The sequence below is a fragment of the Muscardinus avellanarius genome (assembly GCF_963383645.1).
Source record: "Muscardinus avellanarius genome assembly, chromosome: 5".
Taxonomy (NCBI): Eukaryota; Metazoa; Chordata; class Mammalia; order Rodentia; family Gliridae; genus Muscardinus; species Muscardinus avellanarius.
The window spans coordinates 106,349,421-106,363,101 of NC_137790.1; the positions used below are offsets into that span (position 1 = coordinate 106,349,421).

The following is a 13,681-nucleotide window of genomic DNA, read 5'->3' on the forward strand; positions in this document are numbered from 1 at the left end:
GAGTAAAAGTTTATTTGGCTCATGGTTTCAGAGATGTAGTCCAGAGTTGGCTGACTCCAAGGAAGACACCATGGTGGTACAGTGTGGTGGAGGAAAGCAGAGCTCAGCTCATGGTGGCTGGAAGTAAAGGGAACCAGAGGATGGGACTAGGGACATATTTGGTCCCCAAAGCCATGCCCCAGTGACCCACCTCCTTTAGCCAGGCCCTCACCCTGAACCTTGCTGCATTGGGGACATGGTTTAAACACACAAACTTTATGGCACATTCTAAACTCAAACCACAACAGCTGGGAAAGAAGGCTGAAGGGATGAGTTATTAAAGTTGTTAAACATATCTAAGAGCTAGATGGCAGCCTCCCTAAGACTATTAAAAAGCTAAGATGAAAAGTAAAATAGGTTAAATTCCTCTAAATGAAGGAAGAACCCCAGACTGGAAGAAGAAATTTTTGGTTTTAGCTGTCAGAGCACTGGAAGATCCAGTCCTTAAATTTTTCAGCTACTTCAGGCCTTCCCCCCCCCCCCCCCCATTTGGAAACACAAAGATTTGGCAGGTGATTACTAAGGCCATCACCTAAAACAGCTTGATGGGTTATGATATCAACCATTGTTTTAATCTATTTAAATTCAAAGAAACCTTAGTCTGATGGATTTGAATGCAATTTTCATATGACAACTACAAATTTATCACATTAGAACAATTCAGAGTGCTTTGCTTAGGAAAAATTGCTTGACAGTTGTGTAAAAACATTTAAAGAGAATGATTTTAAAAATCTGGTTAAACATACTAGTCAAAATTTTCTTGTCATATTTGAAACAGGCCCTTATTTTTATGGGGGCTCTTTTTTTTTTGTGGAACCCAGGAGTTTTTTTTTTTTTCCTACCTCTGGGCTACATTCCCAGACCTATTTCATATTTTTATTTGGGAACAGGGTCTCATTAAGTTGCTGAGAGCCTCACTAAGTAGCTGTGGCTGGCTTCGAACCTGTGTGATCCTCCTGTCTCAGCCTCCCAAGCGAAGGGATTACAAGTGTGCGCCACTATGCCTGGAAACTGGGGCTCATTTTTCATGCTTTGAATCTTTCTCGACTCAGTGGCTGGGGGTGATGAGGCCTTCCTTCTCAAGGAGGGTTTCCCAACACCTTCCTTGGCCTGCACTCAGGATTTCAGATAAGGAGTAACACTGACTTGGACCTCTAAGTCTGCCGCCCCCCCCCAACAGTGCTTAGCAGACTGGATGAAAATGTGTCCACAGAGATTAGATACTCCAGAGACGGGTACATTTTTGTTTTCTGAAAGCTATCTCTCCAATCAGCCCTCTACCCCTGGTTTATCCAGAGTGGAGTACAGACAGATAACATCCCTGGGATGTGACCCTGACCTTTGTCAACCTTTGTTAAGGCTCCATCTGAAGTCAGGCCTAATGTTTGTAAACAGGATGTAATTAAGGCTGGGAACTGACAGGGCCTGACATTAAGACAATGCGGAGCTGGCAGGGAATGGGCTGTGAGATGTCGGCCGCACTGTGTTCTCAGTGGCTTCATAATCATTAGTGTCCTCTGTCTGAAGGAAGTCCACTCAACTTGGATTAATCTGTCACAGCACGGAGGCCATCCTTGGGAGGGCAAGTGTTTCCTCTGATAAACCTTAGAACAAGTCTGAGAAAAAAGCAGAGACTCAAAAGAAAACTGCGAAAGTCAAGACCGCTGGTGACAGGTGCTGCCTGGAAATTAGAAACAGGAAATAGAAAAAAAAAAAAAAAGCTCCTCCTCCCTCCTTCTAACCCCAAGGTGAAAGCAGGAGTTTGTAGTGATTGGAATTGGTTACAATCATCCCAGGCCTGCTGGTCTGGATGCCATGAGTAGATACAGAAAGGCAGGTGCCGGAAAGGCTTGTGTGTGAACTCACTGTTTGGACTTGGTCTTAACTAGCACACAGAGACTGGGACTGCCCTCTAGGAAGAATTTGGTTTAACATGAGACTGAACCCCCTTTCTGGTATCAGAAGACATTTGTCAAGCATCCTTGAAAGTTGGTGCAAATGAAGAGGTATTGAACATATTTTCTTGGCATTTTAACTGGGATGATAAAAAAAAGTTCTGGAGCTGGATGTTGGTGATGGTTGTGCAGCTATATGAATACACTTAATATGTCTGAATTGTACACTTAATGGTTAAAATGGTAGATTTTATATATATATATATATATATATATATATATATATATATACCACAATTAAGAAATTTCAAAAAAGAGTGGCAGTGCATGCCTACAGTTCCAGTAGTTGGGAGGCTGAGACAGGAGGATTGCAGGTTTGAGGTCAGTCTCAGCAACATAATGAGACTCAGCAACTTAACAAGATCCTGTTTCAAAATGCAAAATAAAAAGAGCTGGAGGTGTAGCCAGGAGGTAGAATGCCTCTGGGTTCAATTCATAGTACCAAAAAAAAAAATTATAGAAAAATAGACTCTTCAAGGTGGATTGGCCTTTAGGGCTTCTCTACTTCAATCACCACCTCAAGGAAGTGGCAGGATTTACCCGAGGTCATGCCAGGGGCTGGTGGCGAGTCTGCTCCTGACAAACGGGCCATTCACTTTTTAACAAGTTCTAGTGTTACATAGGAATCCTTGCTAATTAGCCTTTGGGGAAGATGAAGCCCTAGGGCATATTAATAGCAGTTCTTTTTAGCACTTATCTGAATATAGCATTTGGTGACTATGTTTGAATATATTTTATTTATTTTGCAACTTTTTAAGACATATATTGGCATAAGACTCTTGTAGGACTCTTTCAACTCTTGACATTCCAAGATTACAGACAGACAGGGTGTCTATGGGCATCTGTTTATTTTGTAACCAAAAATAAGACTAAATCCTTCACCCAGGCATTGCATTTTCCATTGAGTCAGTAATTGTTTTAAAGGCTTCCTGATTATCAGTGAGAAATTAAAAAAAACAACAACAACAAACTATTGTTCCCAGGAGGAAAATGTTTAGGAAGGAATATTACATCAAAGAAGCAAAAACTTTGAAATGTACTTTAGGAAAGTAATTATTTTAGGAAAAAATAATTTCATTACCTTTCTAGTCGCATGGTCTTGGCAAATGCTGCTTATATGAGCAGTTTCTCAGCTTCACCGAACTTATCTCACTGTTATCAAACTTATGCAGGATTGACAGGTTAGGTGACAGAATTTGAAAAAAGTTAGTGTGTGTGCATATGTGTGTATTTTTCTTTTTCCTATTAATTTATGCAGAGAAATTTTCAGGAGCTTAAACCTTAGGAAATACTTCTCTGGCCTAGGTTTTTTCTTCTCTCCCTTTTCTACGAAAGCAAATCCACGATCAAATTCTTCTTTGTGCCATTCCCTTATTTGCTGTGTGCCCTCCCACCCTCAAGCCAGACTTCACAGTAGTTAAAGGAACCCATGGCATACTTAGTGTTGAGTTGTAGATTCGGAAGGAAATGGAGATGCAACAGCTTCGGGACTGTCTTCATCAGGTTCTCTTCCCGTATTTGAAAGCATACAAGGGGCCAAGTGGGGAGGGCTCCTTCTAGAATTAGAATTAATTTCCCATCAGTGCCCAGCATTCCTTAGGACAGCTACCATTTATTGAACACCTATTATGTTCACAATATTATTTCACTTAGTCTTTGCAACATCCCCTGAACTGTTATTTTCTCCATAGATTGAACTGAGATTCTTATTAAGAGGCTAAATAACTGTTCCATGGTTACTCACTAAGAAATGGTGAAGTTGAGATTTAAACTTATATTGGATTTTATGCTTTCTACAATGGTAGGCCATTTATTCTTGGATATGGATAAAGGGGAAGGAAAGAAAATTATACAGAGTTTCTCTTCCTTCCCCACCCAGTTTTCCTGAAAACATATGCCTTAATACAAGAAAGTTAATTTAAGACTCATGATAAATTCTCTGGTAAAAAGGAAAGCCGTATGCTTTTAAGTAGCTGGTCATGGAGGCATGTCAGGGGAACCAGCTTCTCTCAGCCTGACGTCAACAGCATTTTCAAAGAAAAGATAAGGACTAGCAAATTAAGCTAACCACAGTTTAATTTTTCATTTCTTGAATTAAATTACCCATTTGCCTACCTGTGCATGTAGGCTGTGTCACAAGCATTACCATTAGTCTGAGCAGAAAGAGGAGTTTGCTTTAGCTGCCAGCAAAGGATACAGATCACTTCAGACCCATAATTGAGCAGAAGCGATGGCCATTTTGTACAGGAAGAGGAGTGCTAACATTTAGCAGTGCTACAGCAGGGTGGCTAGCTGACCAGCAGTATCCATCACTGCACTGTGATCCAGGCATGTTTTAATATTACCCAGACAACTCAAGGATGTGTGCTGCTCATGATTAGTGAGGAGAGAAAACATTTACTTCTTGATGTAGGAATAGGCTAACACATAGCTGAGACTCATAAGAGACAGGGTGAGGAAGCACATAACGATATTAAAAACAAGTCACTGTTCCAACTACCTCAAAGAGAGAGAAAAGAGCCATGGAGGTGGGTATACACACTCTCCACAGCTGAAGCTATGGGACAGGCTGGCACCGTGTGACCAACTTCACATAGGGAAATTGCTTAGTTAAATATAGTATTATTCTTCCAGAAAGTATTTTCCCCTTTAAGGATAGCCACCATCGGTGTGTGTTAGACGAAAGAGGACAAGACAGAGAAAGATCTTACACAATTAACTTTGATGTTCCAAATAGATTATTTTTGGTGTGTAAATATGTAACCCTTGAAAGCAAAAAAAAAAAAAAAAAAAAAAAAAAAGCAGAGCATATAAGGCTTTTAAAGGTAGGTAAATCATTTTCTTTTTAAATGAAATTCAGTATGACTGCATGAAATATGAACCGTAATTAAATGCACAGTCTGTGGGCCTTCCATACTTTAAAGCACTTTCTTAAAAGAAAGAAAGAAAGAAAGAAGAAGAAGAAGAAAAAAAGAGTACTCACCTCAGACAGGCCAATTACCCAAGAATGATGAAGTCAAGAGGAAAGTCGCTAAATTTCTTTACTTGAATGATCACAACCTCAGTCCGTGATTAGTCCCCACGGCACCAGCGGGGATGTGGTGGGGACCCTCACATTGGAAGACTTCAAATAGTCATTTCCTTGGTTAAAATAAAATCTGACTGCACTAAATAGACAGTTTTTAATCTCAATTGGACATCTGAAGATTTCTCAAGCTGTTGTTGGCTGCGGCAGAAACAAATTTTTCTGCTTTGTTGATTAAACCAGTGGTTTCCACCACTGCTTATCGGCCTGCAACGAGCTGTTCTTTTTAATTAAAAGTGAGCCACCACGAGAGAGCAATTAACAGCTAGTAATTACTGTGCTCTTCAGAACGGCAACATTTTGCCTTTCATTCCAATTATATAATGGACAAGTGGCTTTTTGATCTTCAAATTAGTGAGCGTTTGTCCTCCCTGTTTGGAGGCAGAATTGGCAGGTTAATGATGGCCTGTGGGGGCACTCTCGCTTCTGACTGATGGGAGACGCTGCAGCCAGCTGCTGCTTTCAAGAACCATGGGTCTGCGCTCCTGATAAAGATGGGGAGAGACCTTGTTCTTGGAAGGTTTTGATGAAGAGGAGAAATGGGCTTACATGTAGCATACAAGGAGTACCGTGTTCTTCTATCCTCTGGCAAAAGATGAGCATATTTTAAAACATGGGATTAGAAAGTTTTAGTTACGTATGACTGATAAATAAATTCTGGATGTCTGAAATACAGCATGGTGACCACAGTTAGCAATGCTGCGTCATATAGTTGAGATGTGCTAAGGTATCTCTTAAATATACACCCCCACACACACGGTTGGATATGCTAACTTGATTATGATAATCACTTCAGTGTATACACATATCAAAACACTGAGTTGTGGGCCTTAAGTATAAATACTTTCTAGCCAGGCATGGCGGTGGGTGCATGCTTGTAATCCCAGCATTTAGGAGGCTGAGAAAGGAGGATCATGGCTCGCTACTTAGTGAGGCCCTCTGCAACTCAGTGAGACCCTGTTTCAAAATAAAGAATAAAAAATAGGGCTGGGGTATAGCTTGGAGATAGAATGCCCCTAGGTTCCATTCAGTACTGCAAAAAAAAAAAAAATATATATATATATATATATATATATATACATACTTTCTATTTATCAATATATTCTCAATAAAGCAAAGAAAAACATTAAAAATTGGAATTAGACCATGGGATACTTTGATAGGAAAACAAAATATCACATATTGTTAAAATATCTGCTCTAAGATTAGAGAAAAATTTTGACTTTAAGTATTTTTTTTTACTATTTTTAGAATTCTGGTGCATCATATATTTTGGATATGATGGAATCTTATTTCCTCTTTCTCCTCCTCCTTCCCCTCCCTCCTCCTCCTCTACCATCACTACCACCACCACCTTCTTTTCTGGCACTGGAGATTGAACCCAGGGCCTTGTGCATGCTAGGTAAGTGTTTTACTACTGAGCTACATGCCCATCTATGGAATCTCATCTTAACTGTTTAATAATTTATGAGGAGTAAATATTGCATTTGTTACCAGATTTCATATAAACAGGCAATAATAGAGAAAGGTTTTGTTTTTCTGTATCTACTCTTTGCTTTTCATGCAAAAACATAGAGAGGGCTCTATTCTATTACAAAACTTTCATGGGTCACTTGTTGGCCACACCCTGTCCTTTTGAGGTAGTCTATGTTTTGGACCAGTAATTAGTTGGAGATGCAAGAACGCAGATGCACTCAGTTAGCCATTGCTTCTGTGTCTTACTTTATGCTCAAGTTGAGAATATGAGTGATAGTAATTCTTTTGGCCACTTTATGGTGTGAGGGACTTTCCCCTTAAACAATATAAATTTATACCATGAGCTCCATGACTTTTTTTTGATGCTATAGAAAGTTTAATGGATATTTCAACGAAGTGGAAAGTTATAAATGTTGTTTCTAAGTGTCCATCAACATCACTGATAAAATAATACATTAGGGAATAAGGTTCTGAATGAAGAAAAAACCATATTTACCAATGCTTTTTTTAAAATTTTTTAATTTTTTATTGTTTTTTGGTGGTACTGGGGTTCCTGGAAGCCCTTCTACCTTAGGGCTACACTCCCAGACCTATTTTATACTTTTATATTTGGAAACAGGGTCTCTTAGGCCAGCGCGGCTGGCTTCGAACCTGCGCGATCCTCCTGTCTCCGCCTCCCAAGTGCAGGGATTACAAGCGTGCGCCACCACGCCCAGCGTAGTTTTTTTATTTTTTATTTATTTATTTATTTTTGGTGGTATTGGGGTTCCAGGAAACCCTTCTTCCTCCGGGCTACACTCCCAGACCTATTTTTTATACTTTTTTAAAATTTGGAAACAGGGTCTCTTAAGCCAGCGCGGCTGGCTTCAAACCTGCGTGATCCTCCTGTCTCCACCTCCAAGCGCGGGGATTACAAGCGTGCGCCACCACGCCCGGCTAAATTTTTTTATTGGTGCATTGTAGTCATACATCTTAATGAGGTACAAGATGGTGGAGACATACATGCACGCATCACCCGATTAGCCCTTACCCAATTCCCATTCCATTCCCTCCCTCTTCCTCCTCATGTTTGGCTTAGTGATGGATATTGGTATGTTTGTTTGTGGTACTGGGGGTGGAACCCAGGGGTTTTTCAACCTCCAGGCTATACTGCCAGACCTATTTTACACTTTAATTGGAAACAGGGTCTCACTAAGTTGCTGAGAGCCTCACTAAGTAGCTGAAGCTGGCTTTGAACCTGTGCGATCCTCCAGTCTCAGCATTCCAAGAGCTGGGATTACAAGCATGCGCCATGACACCCGGCAGACATTCATATGTTTTTTAAAGTACATCATTTACATTATGGAATTTCCCTCTTTCCCACCTCCCATCCCCTCAGGTGGATAACCTTATTTGCTCATCTATAGTATCGTCTTCTTCATCTAGAATTTCTCCTATGACCCATTTTCTCCCTAGCTTCCACATATTAGGGAGAGCATCCAATTTCTTAATTTTTGTGACTAATATAACTTAGCACAATGCTCTCCAGTTCCATCCATTTCCCTGTAAATGATGTAATTGTGTTTTTCTTTATGGATGAGTAAAATTTTATTGTGTACATATCCCATAGTTTTGAATGCAAAAAAATTCCCACATCCCCCGTAAGAGGCAGAGTGGACACCTTTTGCCCTGTCATTCACTTGTGTTGCCATCTTTTGCTGGAATACTGAGTCTTACCTAGGCAGCTCGTTGGTTAGTTCATTGTGTTGGTATGGGCTGAAACATCATGCAGTGTGAAAAGAATTTGAGTTTATGAGTATGGAATCTGGCTTGTGAGTGCTTTAAATGATGTTACATGATAATAAATAGAATTATAGTTAGGTGTATCTGATAGCTATTACCTAAACTCGTGTGTGTGTGTGTGTGTGTGTGTGTGTGTGTGTGTGTGTGTGTTTTGAGTGTGTGCATGTGTGCGGGCATGAGGAATATAAATATTAAAGTAGAAATAATAAGCATTACATATGTGTAAATTCTATCAGGGACCATCTTCACCAAACACTTTACTGATATAAGTCTTGGTTGGTTGACTTTAGCATCCTCAAGGAGACAGAGCCCCATTTGGAGTGAGGTATTTTGGGCAGGTTATGCTTTTGGTCTATTTTCAGGGATGGTTGTAAGCTTAAGTCTCTTAGTAACTTGTGGGAATCATTTTCAGGATGGCCAGACATCAATAAATATTCTATAGAGTTTTAGATAGACTTTTACATATTGAAACAATTGATATTACTACAAGAATGATATTTACCACCATGCCTCATTAACACTGTGGTCTCCATTACAGTGCTACTAGATGATGTTTTGAAATCACACCCTTCTTCCTGCCAATACAAATACCATATACTCTGCCCATGAACTAAAGTTTTTGGGCCAGATGGAAAAAATAGGCTTAGGTGTTTCTTTTTTCTTAACTGCTAAAGGTTTTAAAGAAATTCCACATAATTATTTTTGCATTCACTATTGGGTTAGGCAGTTTTTGCAAAGGGTGGCATATGGAGTTTGAGATGTACATCTGCTAAAATGGAAATTGTGATTGATAAAAGTTAAATTTCCTTAAGAGAAATGTAGCAGGGGGAAAACTTTAGGGAAGAAAATGAAGGTCCCTTTCTCCTTGTAAACCTAAAAGAAAGATTTCTGGATGTTTTCAAAATGCAAGACTTTTCTGGCTCATGTTCTTGCACTAAACATAATGCAGCAGTGTCGTCTTCTCAATCCTTTTGGTATTTAGAGTCTCTTTTAACATGTATATCTTGTGATTCTCCAAATTCTGAAGACAAGTTTAGCTTTTTTTATGATTATGTGCCCTGCTAGTTGTTGTAGAGTCTAATGACATCGCCAATCTTTTCTTTGTCTAGGCTTTTTGGAATTGAAGGGTGAAGGCTATATTCTGACATTCTCTTTAGTATTCCTTAGAGAGCAAATGGAATTCATGGAAAGGATAAGGGCTTCAGATTGAAGTTTTATCATTTTTCAAGTACGTGAACTTGGTTCAGTTACTTAGCACCTGTAAGCCCCAATTTCTTTACTTTAAAACGGGATACTGATACTGACCCTGCAAAGCAGTTGTGAGGATGTAGAACATTATATAAATACAGGCCAGTATATTCTTCAGCATGTGATCAGTACACAGGGAAGAGCCACCATTAGTGCTATTGGTGCTCTCAGGTCACTTAGTTTCCAGAGACCATTTTGCTTTCTTTTCTGTGATGTTTGAACCCAAGATATAAGTATTTGGGAAGCCAGTCAATAGTAGACATTGATAACCCAGTAGTTGGGGTACATGATATAAAATGTCCTTATATAAATCTGAAAATACTGGTGAGAGAAGTAGATGATGTGTCTCTAAAAGTTTTATGCACATAGCTGTGGTTATCCAAAATTAGATTATTTGTCATTTTTTTTCTGATATTACTCCCATGTTAAGCTTTAAAAACATTTTCGACATTGGAATATCAAGTTCCATATTTAAAAAGTGCTCTGTGATCACTCTTAATCTGTATGGTGGAGTGGAAAGAGCACTGGATATGGAGTCATGAGATTACTCCTTGCTTGTTGAGAACCATAGAAATTTTTTGACATTTCTGCATTTTATGTGATCCCGGGTGTCTCAAGGTTCTCTGGTTGCAATCAACAGACATGTTCTGGCTAATTTAGGAAAAAATAAATTTACCGGAATAGGACAAGGAGCACACAGAAGTGAAGGAGGGCTGGAAAACAAGCTTGCAAATGAAGGAGATGTCACCTTTCACGGGGCCGGAGACTTTTGATAGGTGGCTGGAAGGATCTGATCTGAATTTCACCACCTCTAAGTTGTGTTTAATATCTTTATTATTCTGTGCAAGCATCAAACTCACAATGATTATCCTAACATGGCTCAAATGCCAACATGTAGGATAGGGATGAACTTCTGATTCCCGATCCTTGTCCATGTCCTATGAGTAAGAGGTAAATCCTCAGAAGGAAATCAGCAGGAAAAGGAAGTGGATCCTGGGCTGTATGAAAACAATGGATGTCAATTACAATGAGGAACATAAGTAATATTGCTTTCCCACAATTTGCAAACACTGTGTTACATGTGGCAATGCTGACTAAAGTCTAATGTGCAGGGCAGCATCATTCTTATCAGTTCTTCTTCATGAATCTTGGCTGCTATAATCAGTGGATACTGACCTCAAATTTGTAAGTGGCTGACCCACCAAGAACATTATGTTGTTACTTCTGGTCAGCACTTTATCCTTACACATAATTATAAATTAAAAATAAAAGTGAGTAGCCGGGCATGGTGGCACACGCTTGTAATCCCCGCGCTTGAAAGGCAGACAGGAGGATCGCACAGGTTTGAAGCCAGCCTCTCTGGCTTAAGAGACCCTGTTTCCAAATTTAAAAAAAAATATAAAAATAGGTCTGGGAATGTAGCCCGGAGGTAGAAGGGTTTCCAGGAGCCCTAGTACCACCAAAACAAACAAACAAACAAACAAACAAACAAACAACAACAACAACAACAAAACCCAGTATAATTATGAGCTTCTAGTTAAAATCTTGCATTTGTAATCCCCGCGCTTGAAAGGCAGAGACAGGAGGATCGCACAGGTTTGAAGCCAGCCTCTCTGGCTTAAGAGACCTTGTTTCCAAATAAAAAAAATTATAAAAATAGGTCTGGGAATGTAGCCCGGAGGTAGAAGGGTTTCCAGGAACCCTAGTACCACCAAAACAAACAAACAAACAAACAAACAAACAACAACAACAACAACAAAACCCAGTATAATTATGAGCTTCTAGTTAAAATCTTGCATTTGTTTTCTATGTGAGGATCAGAAAAACTTCAGCTGACCTAAATGAGAGCCAAGAATTCATCCAAAATTGAATAAAGCCAGGCGTGGTGGCACATGCTTGTAATCCCAGGATTTGGGAGTGTGAGACCAGAGGATCACGGTTTGAGGCCAGCCTCAGCTACTTAGTGAGGCCCTCTGCAACTCAGTGAGACCCTGTTTCAAAATAAAAAATAAAAAATAGGGCTGGGGGTGTAGCTTGGAGGTAGGTAGAATGCCCCTGCGTTCCATCTCCAGTATTGCAAAAAAAAAAAAGTCGAATAAAAAATACATGTATGTGTATGTATATAGTGGCACTGGGGATTGAACCCAGGGGTAGTCTACCTGTCTACCTTCGAGCTACATCCCCAGTTCTATGTTATTTCTTATTTGGAAACAGGGTCTTGTTAGGTTGATGAGAGTCTCACTACTCGCTGAGACTGTCCTTGGACCTGTGATTCTCCTGTCTCAGCCTCCCAAATACTGGGATTACAGGTGTGCACCACCATACCCAACTTACTTTCTTAGATTTTAAACATGAGATTTGGTAAGTGACCCGCCTGCTCAGTAAAAATATTGTTAATGGCATATGCTGGAATGCTTCATGTCATCAACCACAGACTTGCTTGTTGAGTTAGATACAGTAAGAGAAATTCATAGAACTGACACTTAAGCTTTTTTGTTTGCAATTTTCAAATAAGTATTTCATAATTTGTTAATAACATTGCCTTTCACGAGAGACTTTTCTGTTTCTGTTTCTGCTTTTTCTTCTTAATTAATGACAATAAAAATATTGAGTAGAACATTACTGTATCTTGCTTTCCAACAACTTTATTAGGAAACTCAGTAGCCATGTTTTTCACTTAAAAAATTTCAGGAGTCTATTTTCTCATGTTAAGCTCTAGTGGTATAATTACAAAAATGAGATACAGGAAATGAGAAGTCTGTTAGTGTTCATTACATTACACGGAGTCATACAGAATGAAATGATTTGTGCATTAATGTGCTTGGCTCAACTCAGGCATGCATACTCAAATCCTAAACCAACCTCAGGATTACTCAGTTACAGTTGTAAATAGGAGAATAGCACTTCTGAATAAGTGTTTTTATTGACTCTAGAGTGGCCTGATGGTGGAGGTACTTTAATATAGGCCTTAGATAAGTTACATTCCTGAAGAGTCTATGGACAATGCACTGGGTTTATAAAAATCTGGAAAATGATCATTTTTAATTTCCACTTCAATTAGAATAAATTTTTTCTTTGGACTACTAAATTTTTTTAGTCCATTGTAATTCTATTGTTTTAGCAAACATTTCTATGAATGGTTATAGAACTGATTTTTTTTTCTTTTTTGTGGTATTAGGATTTTTTTTTTTTTTAATGGTACTGGGGATGGGACCCGGGGGCTTTCTACCTCCGGGCTACACTTCCAGACCTATTTTATATTTTATTTGGAAACAGGGTTTCTTAAGACAGCTGAGGATGGCTTCAAACCTGCGCGATCCTCCTGTCTCAGCCTCCCAAGCGTGGGGATTACAAGTGTGCGCCACCACGCCCGGCTGGTATTAGGAATTAAACCCAGGGGTATTCTACCTCTGAGCTACACCTCCAGCCCTATTTTTTAAATTTTTATTTGGAAACAGTCTCACTGAGTTGTGGAGGCTTCACTAAGTAGCTGAGGCTGTCTGCAAACCTTATAATCCTCCTGTCTCAGCCTTCTAAGTACTGGGATTACAAGCGTGTACCACCACACCTGACTTAGGACATTTAAAATAAAATAAGCACCATGTTGTATAACTTCACATTATACATATAGGTGAATAATTTAACCTTCAATATCCAACCAATTAAAGCTATTTTGTGTTGAAAGAATTCCATTAGGTTTTGAAAGACTTCTTTAAAATTAAGTAATTGCCTAGTAATTGAATCCTTTAAGATGGGTTCCTGTTGTTGCCCAATGATAGCAATATGTAGTGATAGACACTATTGGTACAACTACTGAAAAGTTTAGCAAAGAAAATGCCACTTATTATTGTGTCTCTCTGAAATCAGAACAACTATTTTTTGAAATATTGAAAATTCTAATGTTGAATTCAATTTTTCTCTTTATTTCATTTTTGAAATATAGTATGTGTTTAAGCATCATCAGTTTTCATCTGCAGACTTTATTCAAAATCTGAATAATTCATAAATTATAGGAATTTTTAAAGAGTGACTAGAATAAAAAGGCCATCATCCTTCGAGATGGTGAAGAAGTGAGTATGGGCCATTGGATTGTCCT

At 39.1% G+C, this 13,681-nt stretch overlaps 1 protein-coding gene across 6 annotated transcripts in view; it reads left to right on the top strand.

Annotated features, from left to right (window-relative positions):
- Positions 1-13,681, top strand: part of MECOM (MDS1 and EVI1 complex locus) — a gene marked incomplete at both ends in the record, with an annotated part of 591,781 nt that overhangs the window by 161,183 nt on the left and 416,917 nt on the right. The window lies entirely within an intron of this gene.